The 24,608-nt window shown below is 40.2% G+C and overlaps 1 protein-coding gene across 3 annotated transcripts in view; it reads right to left on the reverse strand.

The window, feature by feature from the left end:
• Positions 1 to 24,608, reverse strand: part of REPS2 (RALBP1 associated Eps domain containing 2) — a 172,563-nt gene that overhangs the window by 115,973 nt on the left and 31,982 nt on the right. For 2 of the 3 annotated variants that reach the window (XM_081126456.1, XM_081126454.1), the window contains exon 2: positions 4,247 to 4,370. The gene's annotated coding sequence lies outside the window, so the exon portion shown is untranslated. Of the gene's footprint in view, positions 1 to 4,246; positions 4,371 to 24,608 lie in introns of those variants that run through there. The other variant, XM_081126455.1, reaches the window with a different exon arrangement.

Raw genomic sequence — 24,608 nt, forward strand, 5'->3', positions numbered from 1 at the left:
CATCTTAGCAACAGCAAGCAAGTATCCTAGCTCCGCAGGCAAAGAAGGCCCCTGGTTCTCTAATATCCACATCATGTTTATTTTTAGTTGCTATGTCCACATTTGATTCAGAGAAGTAGGCAATATGACAAATCCCTGCGTGATCAATCAGTCAAGGACTCAAGAGACATAAATAGAATAATTTATGGAAAAATTAAACCAAGACTCTCCTAAAGAGAGGATGGCTGCCATTTTTTACTGTTTTAATGTTTCCCAACCTCAGCAGCTCTCCAGCACTCAAGGCGGGGATAGACTTCATAAGAAAAAAGGTAAGAGAAAAGTCAGTCAAATATAAGATAATCCTATGGTATCTTCTCAGAAAGGTGTTTGTTTCATCTCAGTCTGCAAAAAGGATCTGAAAAGATGGAACAAGATCACATAAATAATTTGTACCCTGATCTGCCCACGGGAGGATGACTCTACTTCTGAGTACTTGAGGGGAAAAAAGAAGTAAGTGGTCAGCAGTTGTAAGCTCCCTGGCCAGTATTTTACTGGTGTTAAATAGATAACCCTGGCTGTTTAACCCAGATCTGACTAGGGTGAGGCTAGAGATGCCTAGAGCCAATATTTAAGGATGCACTCACTCTCAAGGCTATGTAAATGCAGAGCCAACACTTGCAGAGCCCTGAGAGTGAGTGCTCCCTTAAATTATGCACCCTAGGCACCTCTTGCCTCACCCCAGTTCAGGCCCACGTATAATCAAATATGTACTCATAGTTGAAGCAAAGTTCTTGAAAATGCTCTACTTGGCTTTCATTAGAAGGCACTCTCGACACTGGCTGCACATAAGAATCACCTGGGAAGCTCTTAAAAATCCTGATGTTCAGGCCATACCTCAGACTAAATAAATCAGAATGTCTAGGAGTGGCCCCAGGTCCTTCCACTTTTTATTTTGCATTTAAAGCTCTCTAGGTCAGTGATTTTCAACCTTTTTCATCTCATGGCACACATAAACTAATTACTAAATTTCTGAGGCACAACAAAAAAAGGTTTTTTGCCGATCTGACAAAAATACAGATATATAATTTTGATTTATTTACACCAGACGGCTGTTGTTGTGTTGGCTGTTGTCTTTTTTTTTTACAATCTAAGGGAAAAGATGTCAGTGCCCCTGACTAAATAGTCAGGTATTGCCTGTTTTAAAAATTCTTGCGGCACACCGGTTGAAAATAGTGATTCTCAAGTGCAGAAAAGGTTGGGAACCAGGCAGGACCTGAGAAAGATGACTTCTGTAAGAGTCCATCAGGAGTTTCAGGTGAATGGGAATTCCAACCGTTTGAACTTGAAGAGTGGGAGATGATTAAGACTCCCTCCTCATGCATAAGCATTCATTCATTCATTCATTCAACATGCCCAGAATGCCCACAATGTCCCACAGTGCAGGGATTACCAGATCCTCCTCCCTTCCCCTAGACTAGTGAGGAAGACAGACAAAAAATTAGTCACACTTGTAAAGGAGTATTTACACACTCTAATAAAAGTGGTATGAAGGAGCAGATGCTGAGAGAGAATAAAGTACAGAGGGAACTATCACACAGAAGCATTACATAACAGGCCCATCCAACAATTACCTAACTCCCTAGGGATATGTACTTTTGCTTTGACTTACTATTTACTCTTTTCTTTTTTTTAATATTACAGATGTCCCTTTTTCTCCCCAATGACCCATTCCACCCCGTCCCATTCCCCTCCCCAATCCCTCTCCCCACCATTGTCCGTGTCCTTGGGTTGTGCATATGTGCACATAAATTCTTTGGTTACTCTCTCCCCCTCCACCCACCTGCCCTCCCCCATCCCTCTGACACTATCAGTCTCATCTATGCTTCCATGTCATTGAATCTATTCTGTTCATCAGTTTATTACTATTTACTCTTGATTAGGCATTTCACAATTCTAGAAGGACACAGATTAACTTAAGTATCTGAAGTTGATTGTATACAGCAAAGCAATTCTAACTTTTCCAGAAGATAAAGTTGGAAGATACTACAATAAAGCTTAACAACCATTTACGATGAAATGGAAACTATCAGGGCCTACCACAAATCCAATGTGATATAAGCTTAATTACAGTAATTGACTAACAGCAGTGACTGCTATGTCTTGTAGCAATAAACAACAAACATGCCACTGAAATGATGCTCCATCAAGAAATTCGTTTCAAGGAACCAGATTATGTAACACCAAGGAATGCCTTTTGGGTGAGATTTTTCCCCCCATTTGGATAATATTCCATTATTACACATTACAGTCAGAACCTCACTAAACAGGAACAGTAATCAAGAAGAAGCTACTCTGCATAGCAATGAAGAGCATGGGAACTGGGGGCTGAGCTCCGGGCTCCAGACTGTACTAGCCTTGTGTCCCTAGGCAAGTTACTCAACTGCCCTAAGCTTCAATTTCCACATCTGTAAGATAGGGATAATAACAGCCCCACAGTAAAGACCACCAGTGTTTGCCCATAGCCACTTCTCTTTGCAGGCACATAAGAGAATTACATCCCCTCCAGTCTGCTCTGCAGTTCAACAAATCATGTGACAAGTTCTGGCCAATGCACTGAGTAGCAGTAACATGAGTCACATCCAGGTAAATGCGTTTAACTGCTGGAGTGAGAAACTATTTCTCTGTTGTGGCAATTATGGAAACAGGTACTGTATTGGAGGTGCCACAAGATAAAGCAGCCAGGAAAACAGAGCTACCACGTGGAAGGCAGCTGCCCTAGAGGTTCATCCTGACCCACTGCAAAGCAGGAAGCAAACCTTTGTTTTGTTAAGGCACTGAGATTTCAGTTGTGTCTGTTATCACAGCTTATCCTAGGCAATGCAAACGGACACAAATACCTAATTTAGGACTTGTGAAGACTAAATGAGACAGTGCCTGCCATACACTAAGCCTTTGATAAAGAGGAGTACAATGATCATTCCTCCCTGATGGTTAGGGTAAAAGGGCTTTGTTTCCCATACTCCAAGCTATCAGAATCTTCTCAGCTGTTTGGAGTTGTCCTACAAGGTTACCATGGACAAACCATAAATCCTGAACCCACTTTGAGGTCTACCAGGGACTTCACAGGACAGGTATGAATAGCTGAGTGGTTTTTATCTCAATTGAGGAAGAGGAAAAAGTTCCTGTATAGCTGTGTGGACATATGAAAGTCATTTTGTATCAGAGTGAATTAACAGGGGACCTCAGCACATCCCTTGAGTATTCACCTTCTTCATACAGATTTGTAAAACCAATACTGAGGCAGTATAAATGATGACAAGAGTCTGGGGCTTTGCTTTTTTCAAGCTGTGGAAAGTGTTCAAGTATATGGTGGTTTGGGGGCAGGGATGGCAAGGTAAGAAAATGTTAAAATCAAAACTTTGAGTAACATGATCTCACTTATATGTGGAATCTAAAGAACTTAATAAACTGATGAACAGAATAGATTCAATGACATGGAAGCATGGATCAGAATGATGAATGTCAGAGGGATGGAGGAGGGCGGGTGGGTGGAGGGGGAGAGAGTAACCAAAGAATTTATATGCATCTATGCACAACCCAAGGACACAGACAATGGTGGGGAGAGGGACTGGGGAGGGGGATGGGATGGGGTGGAATGGGTCATTGGGGAGAAAAAGGGACATCTGTAATATTTTAAACAAAAATAAAATTTAAAAATAAAACAACTTTGAGTAGATAATTTCATTCTGCCAAAATTTTGGTATCTCCAAAGTACTTACTAATCATCAGAATAGTGCTTCAGGAATTGGGGGATTAAAGGATGATCAGAGCTGATATGACTGGCAGGGACATGAGAGGGGGAAAGGGGGCAGTTCCACTCAGACTCTCCTAGTTACTCATCCCCTTGTCCTGAACAGAGCCTTAAGTGACATTATAGATTCCTCAAGTGGAAAATTATACTGAATGTCATTCTTTTCCCACAGGCTCTAGAATTCCCATCCCAATCTCTTCCTGCTAAAGAACAAAATCTATTTTAATGGCAAGTCAGTTAAAAGGAACTAATCTCCAGTTCTCTCTGAATATTTTTCCCACTTAAGGAAACTAAGATACCTGCTAAGTTTTCTTATTTTAGTTTACAGGAGAGTTGGAAAAAGCAAGGAGAAATTCCAAAAATGCTTACAGAATAGGCCTTAAACCCACTAAAAATGGTTCTCAGAAATAAGAAGCCTGTCACGGATAATAAAGTGTATAACTGGGAGCTACTTACCACATTTAATACTCTCTATCCGCACAGGGAGGCCAGACTGTGCTGCAGCAATTAATTTCAAGGCAACATAAAACTGAGTTGGACCAAAATAACCAACCCGCTTGGCACCACACAGTTCTGTGATCTGAAAACAGACAAGAAAAACAATGATGAAAAACCCATTTCATAACAGGAAAATGAGACAAGATATATTATGAAATGTCAAGGATTTCACAGTGTAGCTAACCAAAAGTCCCTGGAGAATCTATGTGTACACACTGGTTTCTTTTTCCTCCAGTTTACAGGGAGGTTTTCAATTTGGATAATTAAATTCTACCTACTCATGATGTTTCAGGACTGAGTGATTATTCCTCCTCTTTCAACGATAAAAATAAAGGTGACAAAGGATGGCTGTTATTCTTACAAAAGAGAGTGACTTTTTCAGGGGGTGGATACTGATGTACGAAGTTTAGAAAGTCATTGGGGGGGAAAGAACAGATTAGTCATTACCACTACCTGTGGATGATCCTAGGTGATTGAAATTAAAAGTGATTCTTCTTAAAGTTCTCAGGCAAAATGATTTCCTGAACATTAAAATTACATCTTGAATGCTCACTTCAGAGAAACAAAAAAATAATAGTATACACACAGATATTTTCAAGATACTGCAATCTTTCATTTGTAGACCTTTAACTAATACATATTCTAGTGGTGGTTTGAAATAAACATTCAATGACTTTTATAAAGTAATTACAAAGTAATAGACACTCGAAAGTTCAAATAATAGTAAGTGGGTGTGAAGAATTAAAAAGCACCCCGTACTTTCTATGCCGCAGGGGAAAACAATATATATTCTTCTAGAAATGTCCTATGCATATATATAGCACACACTTGTGTTTTCCCTGCTGTTTATTCAATACTCTATACAAATAGAATACCACATACTATTTTGCACCTTTTTTTCATTTAGCAATACTGCTTTCATGCCTAAAGACATCTCACCCTGGATCCCCACCACTCTCAGGAAAAAATCTTGTATCCTTAGTATGCCATTAAAGCCCCTTCACAACCTGGCTCTGAGCAGCTTTTCTAGTTTCGTCTCCGGACACACACACATACACATGCACACAGTTCTGTAGCTGCATTCGACTTCTCCCACTGTCCAAACACATCTTGCCCTTTTACATCTCTGGATCTAGTGCAAGTGCTACAGAAAATGGGAAACTAAGTAGCCTTAAAGCCCTGGCTGGTGCGGCTCAGTTGGTTGAAGCATCAACCCGTACACCAAAAGGTGGCAGGTTCGATTTCCAGTCAGGGCACATACCCAGGTTTCGGATTCAATCCCTGGTTGGGAAGAGTATGGGAGGCAACCAATCAATGTTTCTCCCTCACATAGATGTTTGTCTCTCCCTCTCTCAAATCAATAAAAAAACAAACAAAAAAACATATCCTTGGGTGAGGATTTAAAAATAAAATAAATAAATAGCCTTAAAATCAAGGTGGGTTTTCAATGAAGACACTAATTTAGTTTTATTACTTTGGGCAAGTTACTTTAATCTGCCTGAAACCTAATTTCTTCATATGTAAAGTAGAAATATTCCCTACCTCCTAAGACTACTGTAAGGAAAAATAAATAAATAAATAATATACTAAATGAACCTAATACAATACTTAGCAATATTCAATAATTGTTGGGTTCAATCCCATTCACCTGAAACTGGAACCTCCTCCCTCCCCACTAGATTTAACTCCAATGTTACTTCTTCTCTGTTGCTCCTTCCCAAGCCCCCAGGTATGGTTTATTTTCCAGTGTATTCTCTGACTATTCAAATGTTCAAAAACATCACTCACATGATACACTGTCTTAGACTTGCTTTCAAATAAAAGGGGGGAAGGGAGTAAGCGGGGAGTATGGGTGAAATAAGCCTGACCAAGAGTTGAGAACTATTGAAGCTGGATGATGGGTTCATGCTGGTTTCATTCTCCTACTCTGTACCTTTGTATACATTTGAAATTCTCCATATTCAAGCTTTTAATGTCTATCTCAACACTTATCGCATTATATTAAAATTATATTTTTATCTTTGCCTACCATTAAAATGTCTTGATTCCAAGGATAAGGGGTAACTTCCATTCATCTCTGAGCACAAGGATAGGCACCCAGGATATAGTAAAAAAAATTCTCAATCAAGTGAAAGAACCAACCCTCACAAATAAAAACTAACAGAGTTTTACAATACAATCCCTTATTGTGAATAAATTATACATTTTCAGGTACAGGTTTGCCTGTACATAAAAAAACCCAAAAAACCACCAACTACATTAATGTAATTCCAACATCAATATAGTTGTCTTGCAGAATAATCCCTAATATTAAGAAATTGAAATCCTTGGTATGTGAACAACTTAACTATATTTCAGTCACTATTAATTTATTATTGTTAACTCTCAGTTATTCCTTTACCATAACTACCACAAAGAACTGAAAGCTCTTAACTAAAGGTAACTGAAATTGCTGCTAAAACATTCACTATGGAATTTTGAGAGTAGCAACTGAATCTGATATTAGTAAACCACCGTACTTACCTTGGAATCTGCCCTTTGGGCCTATATACCACTAGAATCACTGCTTTGTAGCCAACGTAGAATAAGTGGAACTGTGATGTAATAAGAACATAAGTGAAGTGAGCCCATAGGTCACTTTGTACATCAAACCTCCAGGAGACATGCCAAGAACCTTCTGGAATATTCAAGCCATAGGAAGATAAACCAGTGATAAGCCTTTGGAACTTAAATGTGGAAACTTGTAAGTCAGAGGCTTCTCAATCCCAAAAGCAAGTTAATTTTGTAAGGATTTTTTGTTTGTTTGTTAGTTTACTGAGGTTCAAAATGTTCTAAGTCTAAATTCTCCATGGAAAAGCTCGAAATTGTGGGTAGAAATGTTTTAACACAATCTAAAGAAAATAAAGTGGTGCTTTATCTCAGATATTTGGTTAGCAGGAGATATTTTATATAACTGCCCCTTCAAACAGTCCAAGTTTCCAAGCTTTTCTCAAAATAAAGGGAAAAAAAATGAAAAGATTCCACGCTTCTTTAGTCTAAACTCCAAACCTGTAACACTCAGCAGGATCCGTCTTAGATTACACATGCAAATTTCCAATACAGAACAAGAACCTATGGACTGGTGTTTGTTTTCTCAGGTGGAAAGGCAAGAGAGGAGAAAAAAAAGAAATGGATGAAATCAACTCCCTTACAGCTTACAGATGCACACAAAATTGCCGGGGTGCTGGATATGAATCAGAAAAATTCACCCACCATTTGAGAACCTGGACAAAATTTCGGAAGAAGATTGAAGGCCACTAATATTGCTTCCCTCCTACCGAATTCTGAAAGATTAAGTGACTGTGCTGAGTAATCAGTCCACACCCACTCCAGTTTGCCTGAAATAATTCTTTTTTTCCAAGCTGGAATGTAGTAAGTTTTCAGAACTGTTCAAAGGTTTGAATAAGCTTCTCTCTTTCAAGTATTTTTAAAGACTTCCTTAGATTTAAAAACTTAAAAAGTCTTGGTGGGAGGGGTTGGAAGAATTCAACAGTGGCCCCCTCTTTTCTATTCTCTCTCCACCACACCTAAGTTCAGATTCTTTTTTTTTTTTTTTAATATATACCTTTATTAATTTCAGAGAGAGGAAGGGAGAGGGAGAGAGAGAGAGAAATATTAATGATGAGTCATTGATCGGCTGCCTCCTGCACGCCCCCGACTGGGGACCGAGCCCACAACCCAGGCATGTGCCCTGACCGGGAATTGAACCGCGATCTCCTGGATCCTAGGTCAATGCTCAACCACTGAGCCACGCCCGGCTGGGCTAAGTTCAGATTCTTTGCTCACACATCAACTGCTTCAAGTCCTGCCCCCACACTGTGCAACTTCCCACACCATCCTGCACATTCCCTCCATGATGACTTATAACAAGATTACCCCCCAACTCAAACAGGCTTCCAGGGCTCCTTGTTCCCTCCCTTTCCTGTAAAACCCAGACTCCTGAATATAGCTTTTGAAGCCCTCCCATCTGGCCCAAACTACCTTTCCAACAACCCCATGTCTGTCTCCTCTCCACCCTGCATCTAAGGCTTCAGCCACTCCACATACCAATCATCTCTCAACACGAGAGCCACAAGAGCCTCTGGGCACCTGGTGTGCCCCCTGCCTGGAAGCTGGATGTCTCCCAACTTCTTTACCAATTAGGCTCATCCTTCAAATCACCTCAAGACCAATCTTATCTTGGAAACCTTAGTCAATTCCATATGGCATCTCTTCTGCATTCCCATAATCCTTTTCACTAGCTTTCTACCACATCACTATCCTTGTAATATAGCAAAATCAGTATTTTGGTCATTGTTTCCACTGTACCTCATATTCTCCCCATGCCCACCAAATGCCCAACACAAAGCTAGAGTATATTTTTATCATTTGTATCCCCCAAGACTCATACTTTATGGTGCTTGCTATAAATCATTTGTTCAATGAATGTTTGTTGAATTAGTTTTCACAGCCTGTAGTACCAAAATTGTTCTTTCTCTCATCTTATAATTACTTTTACAAGTGGCTGCTAAATTAGCTTTAGTCATCTCATACTATATAGCCATAAGAGTTCCTGCAAGAATATAACAGAATATTAACTTCTTTGTTCCCTCCTTTCTCAGCTAGGAGGGACTGGTTAGGGTCAAAACATGAAAGCCATGCTTTCTTTATTCTGGCCCTCTGCCTCGTTGCCCAGAACCCTCATTGTTGCTCCAGCCTCTCAGCACTCCAGAGATGCACAGCAGGCTTCTTCCTCCGAGCCTCTTTCTACTCAGCATACCCCCAGGGGATGTCAGCCCTCAAGTAGACACCCTCCACAACAGAAATATATAGGAGAATTTGAAGCACATTCTTACAAATTGTACCTCAGCCTCTCAGGAAATAGCTGAAGAGCCACGTCAACTATCCTGAGTTTTCCTTTCCTGTTCATTTATAAATTCTAAAAATCAAGAGGGACTTTAAGTCCAGAGGGATCTGGGTGGGCTACGCAAGAAAATATGAACCTCCATATCCAATTACCCAATATTAGGTACTATAGTATATGCCTAAGCCAAACCACCACACTGTTAAAGAGAGAACAGACATTCATTCGGTGCTTAGGTGTAATTTCAGACAGAGAAGCCTACTAATACCTGAAAGTATTAATTTAAAATGTTTTGTGAGGAATTTTAAACCAATATATTAATGGCAGTTATCACTGAATTCTGGTATTTCCAGTGCTTTAACTTTTTATGTATACATATGCATTGTAATATTCTAATTTTTCTATAATGGGCATATACTAATTATGTAAATAAAACTAAATTTTAAAAAACCTATCTCTCTGGCAGTTTGGAATCAGTGGGAATAACAACATTCAGCAGAAAAGTTTCTGATGATGTTGCCACTGAAAAGTGAAGGAAAATAAGAAGATAATGCCTTGAAAAATGTGTAATTTTTGAACAATTCAAAATTAATTGTGGCCCTAGCCAGTTTTACTAGGTGGTTAGAGTGTCGGCCTGCGGACTGAAGGGTCCTGGGTTCGATTCCAAACAAGGGAACATACCTCAGTTCCAGGCTTGATCCCCGGCCCCAGTTGGGGTGAGTGCAAGAGGCAACCAATCGATGTGTCTCTCACATTGATGTTTCTCTCTCCCCCCCTTTCCACTCTCTCTGAAAAGCAATGGAAAAATTATCCTCGGGTGAGGATTAAAACAAAAAATTAATTGTATAGTAAAGAATATTAGGTCCAAAATAATAATAAAAATTTAAAAATTAACTGTTTGGAACACCTCCCATGGAAAGCATTGTGCTCAGAGCTATGGTAGGAAATGAGCAGCGCAGTGCTGAACAAAAAGTATTCTTCTCTCTCTCTTCTTTCCCCTTCCTTCCCTCCCCCTCCCCTCCCCTAAATACTTTATTACTTACCTCCCAGGAACAGGGATATTCTCCTACACCATCATCACCACACCTCAGCAAATCAACACTAATATTATCATACAACACATGGCCCATTCATTTCCTCAGTTATCCTAAAAATGGACTATAGAACTGGATTTTCCTTTTCCAATCCAAGATTTAATGTTTATGCATTACTTTTTTTGTTATGTCTCCTTAGTCCTCCCCTAGTCTAGAGCAATTCCCCTTGGTTCTTCATGACACTGAATCCTTTCAAGAGTTCAAGCCAGTTGTCCTGCAGAACATTCCACATTTTGGATCTGTTTCCTTGTGGTAACATTCAAGTCAAACATTTCTGGCAAGAACACCACACAGGCGATACTGTGATATAGTAAGAAATTCCCATCAGTGAGGGGCACATATTGTTAGAACATTCCACCACTGATTGCCAAGCTTGGCCATTTGGTCAAGGTGGTGACTGCCAGATCTTTCCATTGCAAAAATATGTTTCCACATAGTTATTTGAGACCACATGAATATTCTATCCCCTAAAAAATTAGCTTTTGAATCTGTTAAATACAAATTCTAAGTCAGTCTAGCTAAATTACATCAGCATATACAAAACTGGAATCCTAAGGCAAAATCACAACAAAGATGGGGATGGTATTTATTCCAAGAGGTAGGTGATATTACCTCCAGTTTATGCACTAATAAATGCCACAACTCAAAGTTAAGTGATATGTTCAAGGTCACAAATTCACAGCCAGTACTCAAACCTACGTGTGCCTGGATGCAAAGCTCACAGTCTTTCCATTACATCAGTGGTTGGAAAACTACTGTTCATGGGCCAAATCTGGCCCACTCCCTGGTTTTGTATGTCCCATGTGCTAAGAATGGTTTTTACAGATGAACATTTGCAATCAATTTGATGATAGGGAACACTAACTTTGAATCCCATTAGGTAAAATGTTATCTCAAAACCAAGAAGTCCATGCTTCCTACTAGCAGACCCGTATTATAAAAAAATGTATTCAATTATTATGATATTTTTAATTTAGTCAACAAAAAGTGTATGGAAGTTTATTTTCTCTCTTATTATATAAGTATTTGTATAATACCCTCAAATTTGCCTCTTGGCCTACAAAGCCTAAATTATTTACTATTGGGCTCTTTACAGGAAGGGCTACCAAGCCCTGCATACAACATACTGCCTCCCTGAGCTATACTTTATATCTTTGCAGATACCCACAGTAGCTGTGCAGAAAGGGTATTTTCTTGAAATAATCACCTACACTAAGTAAATACCAACTTAAAGAGTGAACATTCCCATTAGAAGAAAAGAGTACACATGTATTTGCTCTCCCATTTATACATTTGTTTAAAATTTTCAGAAGTTTTTGAACAAGGGCTTCCTACAATACAATAAACTTCCACAGCAATCAATTGGAGCAATTGGATGCTATATCTCAGATATGAACAAAATCTATGCAAAAATTCACATGCTAAAAAGGTTTTGCTTTTTTTCAGCTTTAAGGTATAATTGACAAATAAAATTGTCATGTATTTAAAGTTTACAAAGTGATGATTTGTTCTATGTACACATTGTGAAAGGATTCTCACCATTCAGTTAATTAACACATTCATCACCTCACATATTTACCTTTTTGTGGGGTTCTGTTTTGTTTTCTGGGGTTTTGTTTTTTGTTTCTATGGGGGTTTGTTTTGGGGGGGGTTGTTTTTTGGTCAGAACACTTAAATTCTACTCTCTTAGCAAATTTCCATTATACAATACAATATAATCAACTACAGTCGCCATGTTACATATTAGACCCCTGCAACTTATCCATCTTACAACTGTAAGTTTGTACCTTTTTACCATCCTCTCCTCTGGCAACCACCATTCTGTTGTTTCTATAAGTTTGACTTTTTTTCTCTTTTCTTTTCTTTCTTTCTTAGATTCCACATATAAGTGAGATGCCATGCAGCATTTGTCTTTCCCCATCTGGCTTATTACACTTACTTGCGTTTTATTTTTAAAGGGAAAGGGTGTTATAAATCTTCATAACCATTCTTTGAAAACATCCTTCTGCATTTGTGAACGCATAATGATCCAAGATCTCCCAACATGTAAGCGACTCCCAAGTTGCAAATTCATTTTGGAAGCTACGTTATCTTTCAGATCCCCCATGGTGCCATTTAATTTAGGGATAGAGAGCCTATAATAAATTATAGGCCATATCCAGCCCAGGTGCAAAATACAGGCCATATTGGCAGAGGCTATGGCCCAGACCTGGTTTGTCAGTATTCTTGGCCCAAGGCCCCAAATTCACCCCGGTAGCACCAGGCTTGCCACTCTGGCTCAGATGGAATCTGAACAGGGCAAAAAATCAGGAACTTGTACACTGCTAGTGGAAGCACATATCTGTGTAACATCTAGGCAATATCCAAAGAATTACAATCAACCTCGATCTAGCAATTCTACCTCTAGGAACTTTATATTCCATTTTAGCCTAGCAAGATGACATATTGTACAAGGTCATTCAATACATATAATCTTAGATACCGATTGGAAAACACCTAGAGGTCCATCACCTAAAATATTAATCAACTGTGCTTCATCCACGCAACAGAATTCCAGGTAGCTCTAATGGACATCTGTCATATCTATAATTGCCCATCATCTTTTGAAAAGCTTTTCTCTAAAGAAATTTCTCAGCTTGAAAGCCGAGAATCAAGTTCCTAGGCTCCTTTGCAGCTAAACCGCAAACCTGTGACCAAGCCTCCACTGATCAGACAGATCCACACAAGACTTGCTTTAAAAGAGAGAAATGTAAGGAAAGAGGCTCTGCTCAGAACTTCCAGTTTTGCAGGTGGGAAGCTGTGGTAGCTGCGAGGGCACCTCCCTGGCTCAGGATGGCAGTGGACGCAGTTACAATCAAGTCATATCCCTGCTGTCTGTGGCTCAGTGCAGGCAGGAACACAGCTGGCTTCCACTCCATATTAGTACTACACATGGCTTAGAGCTTTGTTTCTGGAAACAGATGCGGGCCTGTTCCTCCAGCCCTCCAAACGATTCCATGAGTTACCAAAAACCTAATCCCTTTTCAGCTTAACCATCTAGAATGGATTCAGTTGTTTGCCACAAAGACCACCAACTAAAAAGAAATGAAGAAGCTCTTTGAGTAATGATGTAGACAGATCATCAGGTTAAACTGTTGAAAAGAAAAAAGCAAGGTGCACAATAGTAGGTATGGTATTATTTTTAAAGGAGGCTGAACACAGATACAGTTACTTACATATTCACACACTGTCTCTGGAAGTTGAAGCTAACAAATCTGACTGCTGGCTGCCTCCAGGGCAGGGTACAGGCTGGCTAGGGCACAGGAGGAGGGAAACGTTTACTGCATTTCATGCTGTACTTTTTGAATTCTGAATCACGTGGATGGATTATCTATTTTTAAATGAATTTAGAAAAACTGTGAAGAGTAAGAGACAAAGCCTAACCCCGTGTCTGCAAGAAACATTATAGATGGACCCCAAAACCATTCCCCTCCCACCTGCTCTATGAGCAATTTCAAAATAAAGCACCAGGATGGACAAAACTGCAGTGGTCCTCACTCACCAAGCCCAGACTTCACACATCACACACAAACACATCGCTCTTTCCTCTAACACAGAACAAGGCAGCAGTTTGCTTTATAGAAACTAGCTATCTTCGTCAAAGGTAACACTGTTTATCTGGGTGACCATGGGGAAGGCACCTGGCCTCCCCTGGTCTCAAGGTTCATACACTGGAATGAAGCAATCAGACTAGATAGAATACAAGCCTTTTCCTGGATCCAAAAATTCTATAAAGAGGAATTCTATTGGGTGAAACCCAAAACTATGGTTTTAACCTCTACCTCTGGCACTTACCACTTCTACTTTGTATTGTGGTTCCCAGACTACCTGCTACATTCCCCTTCAAGGCTGTAAGTATAAGTTTCTTGAAAGCTAGTGCTGCATTTTTCAAATCACCCTTGCATCCCCCACAGCACCCATCCCATTGATTTCCACTAGGAAGGCTTTCAGAATAAATTAAATATGCCTACTGAGTTTTAACTCTTCAGTGCACTAAGAAAATCCCTATGCATGCTGTTTTATACCTTTGAATTGTGACTTATGTGAATATATTGACCTGTTCAAAAGAATTTTTTTAAACTTTTAAGAATCAGAGACAATACCTGATCCCAGAACAGCAAGAACCTCAGGTGAGTTCAGGTAAGTCATCTCGTAATCACATGATACCAAGCAAAGCCAAAGAGAAATACAACATATCCTCCCTGAACTTTGAATTTACTTAGCTTTTTTGTGTGTGGGAAGGGGAACATTTTTGTATTAAAACACAGAAATATCTTAAGGAGTTGAATAAGAAATTATACATTCTTTTTTTTTTTTAATCCTCACCTGAGGATGTTTTATCCATTGCTTTTCAGAGAATGGAAGGGGGAGAGAGAGAGAGAGAGAGAGAGAGAGAGAGAGGGAGAGAGACATTGATTGGTTGCCTCCTGCACATGCCCCTCAGAGATCGCCTGCAACCGAGATACGTGCCCTTGGCCAGAATCGAACCCGGAACCCCACACTAGTTAGTGCTAATACATACTTAAATTCAAAGAATTCAAAGAAATTCTACACTCGGCTAGCTGATTTGATTTTTGCACAATGGATTAGCATATGTAGGCTTGTGAGAGTGATTCTACAGTTTGTATCATACTCCTAGACTGTCTTCTGGAATGAGGAAGGACTATAGGTAGTGATGGCATTTGATGACAATGATTTCTTATTATGATTTTTGTAAAGTAGGCCCTTTTTTTAAAAAAAAAAAAATATGTCTTTATTGATTTCAAAGAGAAGAAGGGAGAGAGAGAGAGAAACATCAGTGATGAGAGAGTCATTGATCGGCTGCCTCCCGCACGCCCCAACTGGGGATCGACCCCGCAATCTGGGCATGTATCCTGACCGGGGATCGAACCACGACCTCCTGGATCATAGATCAATGCTCAACCGTTGAGCGACGCCCAGCCAGGCTAAAGTAGGCCTTCTTTGGCAAGCCAATGCCACAGCTTTTCAAGCTGCCCAGCCGGCTGCACATGTGCAGCACACATCTGAGGGTGAGGAGTTCATCAGGGCTGGCACCTGCCTGTGGAGAAAGAGGGATCTAACAACTCAAGGGTGAGGAGAGGGGAAGATTGTAATGGGTGTGAACCACCGAGGACAAAGGAAGCATCCTCCCCACCATGAGAAAATAGTCACTGTGATATAGGCAAACAGTTTAGGGAGAAAGAACAGTAGAATCAACAGTAAGAACATTTACTGAGGGCTTACTATGTGCTAAGCACTGACTTAAATGCCAAGAATTGGTAAGATGAAGGAAATGCACATAAACTAGCCTTAACACCAGACCTAAATTAAAATGCAATTACAGCTCAGATTACAAAAGAAAATTAATTTTAGGATTCTGGCCCAGGTTTCTAGGCTCTGCGTATCACAGAGTTTTGTACAGCTGGAGGCAGCGAAATCTCAGATGAACACAAATGCACTGCCAAGATTATTACATAAAGCTTTTACTGGTTCTGGCAACTCAGACTTATCTCAGTAGCCAAAGGATTCACTTTTCAGACAATTTATTTGTCAATGTTTTTAGTGCTTTTCAAAAATAAAACTATAGGTTGGGGTTATCTGGTATTTTTATAAGCTTGTTGATTTCAGTCCATTCTATATTTTATATCTTTTATTTTATACACACGCATGGGTGCGTGCACACACACACTCATACATACATTTCTTTTTAAAAGAAACCAGTACCTTAGTGAGAGGAATAGAGAAAGGCAGGACATCTCATGCAAGTGGAGCATTTGTGTGTTACATACAGATCCCCGAAATGCTGTCAGAGGGAACAAATGGAAGTTCAGTCTCAGATCACATGGGAGTTCTCACTCTCCAGCCTAAACCCAGACAGACTGGGACCCTCCAACATAGTTAAACTCAGAATAAAAATAGTTTTTGATGGGGTACACAATCTGACTTCATTATTTGGGTTTCTCTGTCAAATTCCTAGAGAAGACCCTATCCAATTGTTGAAACGAGTGCTCCTCTCGCCTCCATGACACTGTGGCAGCCTCCCTCTGAGGAGCCTGAACCCCTCAAAGTGGGCTACTGCAGGTCACTGAAGCTGGAGACGGGCCCCTCCCTGTTTGTGACCATTCTCTCCACAGCAGGACCTCAAGACAACCACACACTCAGTTCCCTGCATCATCATGGCAAAAGCAGATGGATTTAAGGGGCTTCAGCCCAATCAGCCAGAACCCAGCCCCAAGTCCATCCTGACCTCTTTCCACAAGCAAATTCCCTTTCTATTCCCCAGCTACAAATGTCCATCTTCTTCCATCTCTAGCTTAACAGATACCCATCACTAGACTTGGCCTTGCTCTCGCATGTCTGTCCTTGACCTGCACCGGCAGGTACCCACTGATACTTCCCTGATACCTAACGCCCTGAACTTTCTCCCGCCACTGAGCTGTGCTTGCCAGGAGGGACATCCCTAAGACCCAGCTGGACAGATCTATCTCCTACCTTGACTCACCTGTAGACACTGTTCCATCGGCCTGCATAGACTTTTCATTGCCTAACCTGATACAATCCAGTCATCCCACGGGGGGGCCCTCTCACAATGGATGAGCAGAGACCTAGGTCCCGATTTCTCCTAAGACACTCTATCCAAAGTACAGTCCGCTCTCACGAGCCATGCCTATAGATTTGACAACTTAGAGATATTTGACAAGGAACAGCCACTGCCCTCAAAGGGTTTATAATCTACGGCCTGAATGTTTGTGTCCTCCCCCTAAATTCATAGGTTGAAACCAATCTCCCCCCAATGTGATAGTATTAGCTAACAGGGCCTTTGGAAGGCCTCATGAATGAGATTTGTACCCTTATAAAGTCACTAGAGAGCTTGCTTTCTGTCTCTGCTCTCCACAATGTGAGAACACAGCAAGAAGGTGACAGTCTGCAACCCAGAAGAGGACGATCACCAGCACCCAACTGTTATAACACCCTGATCTTGGACTTGCAGCTTCTAGAACTATGAGAAATACATTTCTGTTGTTTATAAGCCACTCCGTTTATGGTATTTTGTTATAGCAGCCTGAGATAAGACAATCTGATTGGAGTGTGTGTTATCTAGGAAGTCTGAGAAAAAGGGTCAACATTCCTCAAATATCTACAGTACACTCTCCAGGCATTACGTTTTTCTCTTTTATGTATTATTTCTAATATTTAAACTAATCCTCCATGAATGGCTTTGCAGATAGGCACTTCAGGGTTTAGAAAGGTTATTAGAGAAATTCTGGAAAATGAGAAACTGCCTGAATTAAAAGACCTTGCTACCCAACAATTTATATTTATAAATGTCAACATGAACCAAATTCACTGTGCAAATAGGCAATCCCTTATATTCACTAAGCTACCATTCATTCAGTTATCTTAAGTGGCACACTATGGCAGTAAACAGAGGTTCTTTGGGTCCACCAACTGAAAGACACATACTGTTTGTACCTTGGCAAACGACACATGCAAATTAGGATGCACTATTTCCTGGCCTTCCAAATGGCCATGGGCACACATCTGTGAGAGAGGGAGCAGGTGTAAAGGGTACAGTCTCAGAGCTATTTTCTCTCAACAGAACCAAGGAACAAACCACAATGCTGGCTTCATCATAACTGTGCTGTAACCAACTGAGCTAACCAGAGTCCAGAACAGAAACTAATGAAAGCTTGGCATCTTTCTTTTGGCTACCCAGCATCAAACTCCCCTGTCAATGTTTATGAAAACTTCCACCTGCCCTCAGCTAAATAAGCTAAAAATGTCACTTACTTCTCTGACTTCTTCTCAATCAGGGTATGGGCACAGGACTTAAGCCTGGCCAGACACACTGCACAGGCATTTGAAGCAGTAACAAGTGATGTGAAGCAGCAGGAAAAGTAGATCATAGTTTTCCGGGAACAGCAGCAACACTAGTTCCAAGGGACAACAGGGTTGCCAAACACCACACCCGACATCCAGTGCAAGCAATGTGTAGTGTAGCCACAGGCACCCACTATTCAGGAGCTATACAGTGCCAGCCTCCTTGCCAGATCAGCTCTGTGGTATGTAGAATATGGCTGTAGTTCTGGTAGTGCTGTACATTTTTCAAGCCTTTTCTCCAGCTTTCCTAGAGAAAGATTCAGCTAATCGATATCTTGCCAATAAATTCCTTTTCTGCTTAAATTACCCACAGGTAATTTCTGTTAACAGGATCATGTTAGTAAGAATCTTGGGTGTTACAGAGGACAGGTGAAAGGTGAGCCTTGATTGATCCAAAACATCCAAACTTGGCTGTATCAAATCATCTACTGCTGCTGTGCCCTGGCCGGCATGGCTTAGTAGTTAGAGTGTCCGCTCTCGCACTGAAGGGTCACGGGTTGGATTCCTGTCAAGGGCACGTAACTGGGTTGCAGGTTCAGCCCCCAGCCCCAGTCAGGGCACATTCAGGAGGCAACCAATCAATGTGTCTCCCTCACATCGAGATTTCTCTCTCTCCCTCTCCTCTCTCCCTCTCCCCCCTCCCTTCCACTCACTCTGAAAATCAATGGAAAAAATACCCTCAGATGAGGATTAAAAACAAAATGATCTATTGTTGCATAACGAACTACCCCAAAACTTCAGTACCTTTTATTTAGTTCATGATTCTGGGGGTCAGTGATTTGGGCTGCGCTAGCTGGACAATTACACTGATCTCAGGTGAGGCTCACTTAGGCTTCCACAGGCAGCTCCTGGGTCGACAAGGTGCCTCCATTCTCCTCTCCATGGAGGCCTCTCATCCTCCAGCGGGTGAGCCTGGGCCTTTTCATGTGGTGGCAGAGTTCCCAAAGCAGTAAGAACTAAAGCTGAAATGCTTCTTCAGGCCTAGGCTCAAAACTTGCACAAGGTCACTTCTACTGTATTCTATGGTCAAACCAAGTTACAAGGCCAGCCAAGACTCTAAGGATGGAGACAAAGACTCCATCCACCTCTTGATGGAAAGAATTGCAAAGTATTGGGAGAAATTTGCAGTCTACCATACCTGTTTAAGAAACAGCACAATGGGGAAGCTGTCATAATAGAGATAACCCTAAGGGTTCCCCTTTATTAGAACTGCTTATATCTAGAATCTGTGCTCTCCACCATTTCCATTAACCATCAACCAATGCCAGCCACTGATTCAACAATTGCTAACTAGAATAACTAGAAGCAATAAATGTACAGTGCTAAGTCTGCCAACTCTGTAGCCTGTAAACAGTTTCGTACAGGGCTCGTAAAAAGTTATCTGAGACCCAATTTCAAGGAGGGGGAGGGTATTTCCACACACCAACAAGGTGTTTGAGAATTCAACTCAATTCTGACACTATCTACCCAGAGAGAGCATCAGATTCCACAGGTTGAGGACTCACTCCTACAAGAATGCCCCCCACCCCCACTTCAGATACCAGTCACAAGCCCACGCTGTTTACCTGGGCTTCTGAACAACTGGCTATAAATCAGAGAGTCCCACAATCTCCTCCTCAGGTTCAATTAATTTGCTAGAGCGGCTCACAGAACTCAGAGAAACATTTTATTATAAAAGGATATAACTCAGGAACAGCCAGATGGGACAGATGCACAGGGTAAGATGTGGAAAAAGGGCACGGAGTTTCTATGTCCACGGCACCACTCTCTCAGCACCTCCACACGGTCACCAACTGGAAGCTCTCCAAACCCAGTCCTTTTGTTGTTGTTTTTTTATAGAGGCTTCATTACACAGGCACAATTGATTAATTCATTAACCATTGATGACTGAACTCCATCTCCAGTCCCTCTCCCCTCCCCAGAGGTAGGGGTGGGACTAAAACTTTCAATGTTTGGCTCTACTGGCAATCAGCCTCCATCCTCAGGTGCTTTCCAAAAGCCATCTCATTAATATAACAAAAGACACCTTTATCACTCTCAACACTTAGGAAATTCCGAGGGTTTTGGAGCTGTGAGCCATGGACCAAAACCAAATATACGTGACATAGATAGATGATAGATGATAGATGATAGATGACAGATGATAGATAGATGATGATGATGATGATGATGATGATGATGATGATAGATAGATAGATAGATAGGTAGGTAGGTAGATAGATGATAGATAGATGATAGATAGATAGATAGATAGATAGATAGATAGATAGATAGATAGATAGATAGAGATAGATAGATGATAGATGATAGATAGATAGATAGATAGATAGATAGATAGATAGATGATAGATAGATAGATAGATAGATAGATAGATAGATAGATAGATAGATAGTCAGTCATCTGAATGGCCAAATACATTTTTTCTTATAAATTACAATATTGCAGCAGGCCTTTTCAACCTCTCATACTATATAGGGCATGCTAAAGATCATGGACTACAGTCATATGGCACCTGACACCAGCTCTCCAGCTTTGGGCTTTCTTTGAACCTCAGTTTTCCTCCCCTAAATCTCAAAATCAACATTTTCTGTATGTGAACAAATGGGTAGTTTGATCACCTCAGGCAGAGGACTATTTAATATCCCTCCTACAGAAAAGCCTACTATAACTTTAAAGCAATCTTAAAAAGCTCTGCTCTGAATTTGTTATTAGTATCTTGAAGAGGTTTAACCATATCCTCTTCCAAGAGCCACTCAAGTTGGCAGATCCCACAAATTGAAACGAAATGTTTCCCTGACAACTGATGAACTGCAAGAAGTCTCCATGGAAACCACCCAGTCCTCCCATCTACCATTTACCTTATACTTTGGCTGGCATTCAAGCACATCAAATCAGCAATAAAAACATAAGGAAGTTGGAAGGACTTTGGCGCAATGAGGAATGTCTATGTTTGGTACAGTGATATTTTCCAGGAAAAAGAAAGCATATTTAGTCCAAATGTCTCAGGACTCAAATTCAAAAGCCTGTTCATGCCCCAACCCATTTTTAAAATACCTCAAAAAGAAGTTTTAAAACACACTAAAAAAAAAAAAAATAGCCCAGCCTGGCGTCGCTCAGCAGTTGAGCGTCAACCTAGGATCCAGGAGATCAGGGTTCAATTCCCAGTCGGGGCACATGCCCGGGTTGCAAGCTGCAGCTGATCAATGACTCTCTCATCACTGATGTTTCTATCTCTCTCTCTCCCTCTCCCTTCCTCTCTCTGAAATCAATAAAGATATATTTTTTAAAAACAAAACAAAACACTGTATACTGGTTTACCTAAGGCTGCCATGACAAACTAGCACCAATTTGTGCCTTAAAACAATAGAAATATATTGCCTCACAGTTCTGGAGGCTGGAAATCCAAAATCAAGGTATCAGCAGAGTTGGTTCCTTCCAAGGGCTCTGAGAGAAAATCTGTTCCATGACTCTTTCCCAACTTCTAGTAGCCCTAAGTTCCTTGGCTTGTAAATGCATCACTCCCATCTTTATCTTCACATAGCATTATCCCTGTGTATCTGTGTCTTCAAATGACCACCTTCTTATAAGGACACCAGTCATATTGGATTAGGGCACACTCCAATATGACTTCATTTTAATTTGATTTACATCTGCAAAGGCCCCATTTCCAAATAAGGTCACATTCCAAGGTTCTAGGGGTTAGGACTTCAATATCTTTTGGGAGGGGTACACAATCAATCCATCACACACTATATTTATATAAAGTATTTGATATTACCTGTTCACTAAGTGTTTGTTAAAGTAAATTGATAGCTCCATTTAATTTGTGGCTTAATCAAAATAGAAGGTTTGTAGTTGGTCACATATCCACACTTAGTTACAATGAATTCTGAGCAATGGAACCTTTACTCTGGGACGCCATGAGCCCAACTCAAAACTGGAGTTTCTACTGCAAAAGAATAGAAGGAGATAAATATCTAGGGACAACTAGAAGTCTAGCACATCAGCAAACAGAAAAATCACTTGGAAAAAATAAGTCAGTGTCCAGATACTCTGGCCCTTAGGTGAGGACCCATCACAGAAACAAGATCATAAAAGTTAATGGAGCTTGGAAATGACCTTGTAACTGAAATTAAGAAACCAGTTTGTGTCTAACAGAAAACCAGAGGCAAAAGGCACTCAAAGGGCATACAGTGAATAGCACCCCAAATTAGAACTTGAGGGGGAAAGTCAATCATACACCTTCATACAGGGACTCTTATGGACCCACATAGCTCCATTTCAGAACAAAACTGGGCCAGGACCTGAGAACATCACCAAATATAAAAGTTCTACCTTATTTAGTATTTATGATTCTTCTGACTCTGTTCCCTTTAGGTCCTGTTTTCCTTAAATAATTTTTTAAAATTAAACTTTATTTTGAGATCATTGTAGATTGACATACAGTTGTATGAAATGATACAAAGAGATCCTGTGTAACCTTTACCCAGTTTCCCCCACACTAATGACAATATCTTGCAAAACTATTGTGCAATATCACAAGGATACTGACTTTGATACAGTCAAGACAGAGAACATTTCCATCACCACAAGGATCCTTCAAGCTGCCTTTTTATAGCCAATCACTTCCCTCCCACCCCTGCCTCCTCAACCCTGGAAACTACTAATCTGTTCTCCATGTCTATAATTTTGTCATTTAAAGAATGTTATATAAATGGAATCATATAGTATGTAACCATGCAGGATTGGCTTTTTCAATCAGCATTATTCTCTGGAGAGTCATTCAGGTTATTGTGTGCATCGATAGTTCATTCCTTTCTATTGCTCAGTAGTAAAGTATTCCATGGCATGGATGAACCAGTTTGTTTAACCATTCACCCACTGAAGGACATCTGTATCATTTCCAGTTATAGGCTATTATGAATAAAGCTGCTATAAACATTCATGTACAGGTTTTTGTGTGAACACAGATCTTCATTTCTCTAGGATAAATGCCCAGGAGTGCAACTGCTGGGTCACATACGGTAGATGCATATTTAGTGTTTTTACCAAACTGTTAAACTTTTCCAGAGGGGCTATATCACCTTACATTCCCATCAGCAAGGTATATATCCCTTTTTTCTGCAGCATTTGGTGATGTTGCTACTTTTTATTTTTGTTTTTCTGATAGGTATGTAATGATATCTCATTTGGCTTTAATTTGCATTTCCCCAATGGATAATGATGAACATCTTTTCATGTGCTTGTTATTTGCATAGCCTCTTCAGTGAAATGTCTCATGTCTTCTGCCCATTTTCTAATTCAGTTGTTTGGCTTTTAACTGATAAGTTTTGAGTTTTTTATATATTACAGATAGTTTTTTGTCAAATATGTGGTTTGCAAATATTTTCTCCCACTCTGCAGCTTATCTCTTAACAAGGTCTTTCTCAGAGTAAAAGTTTTTAATTTTGTAAAATCCATTAAATTATTTTTTCCTTATATGGATATTTTTGGTATCAAGTCTAAGAACCCTGCCTAATCCTAAGTCTCGAGGCTCTTTTTTTTTTTTTAAGTGTTTTTTTAATTGATTTTAGAAAGAAAGAAAGGGAGAGGGAGAGAGAGAAACATCAATAGGTTGCCCCTCTCCCCATCGGGGATCGAACCTAACCTGGGTATGTGTCCTAATTGGGAATTGAACACACAACCTTTCGGTAAACAGGAAAGCACTCCAACCAACTGAGCCAAACCAGCCAGGGTGACTCTTTTTTTTTTTCTTTTTTTTTTTTTTGCCTACTAATGTTCAACTGATCCAGAATCATGGCTTGAAGAGGCTATCTTTCCTCCTCCATTTAATGGCTTTTGTAATTTTCTCAAAAATCAATTGGGTATAATTCCATGGGTTTATTTCTAGGTTCTCTGTGCTGTTGTTCTGATCTATGTATCTATCAATCCACTAATACCACGCAGTCTTGATTACTATAGTTATATACGTCTTGAAATTAGGCATAGTAATTCCTCCTACTTTATTCTTCTGAAAAATTGTTTTTAGCTAGTCTAGTTGCATGTAAATTTTAAAATACTCATATACTTATCTACAAAAGACCTTGCTGGTATTTTTATAGGAATTATGTTAAACCCATATATCATTTTGGGGAAAACTGACATCTTTACTACGTTGTGTCTTCTAATCCAGGAACATGGTATGTCTCTCCATTAATTTAGATCTTCTTTCTTTCTTTCATCAGCATTGTGTAGTTTTCAGTATACAAGTCCTGTGACATGATTTACACCTAACTAACTTTTACACACACACACACACACACACACAAACACACATCTTTATTGATTTCAGAGAGAGGGAGAGGGAGAAAAGGGGATAGAAACATCAGTGATGAGAATCATTGACTGGCTGCCTCCTGCACACCCCCCACTGGGGATTGAGCC

The sequence above is a fragment of the Miniopterus schreibersii genome (assembly GCF_964146895.1).
Source record: "Miniopterus schreibersii genome assembly, chromosome: X".
Taxonomy (NCBI): Eukaryota; Metazoa; Chordata; class Mammalia; order Chiroptera; family Miniopteridae; genus Miniopterus; species Miniopterus schreibersii.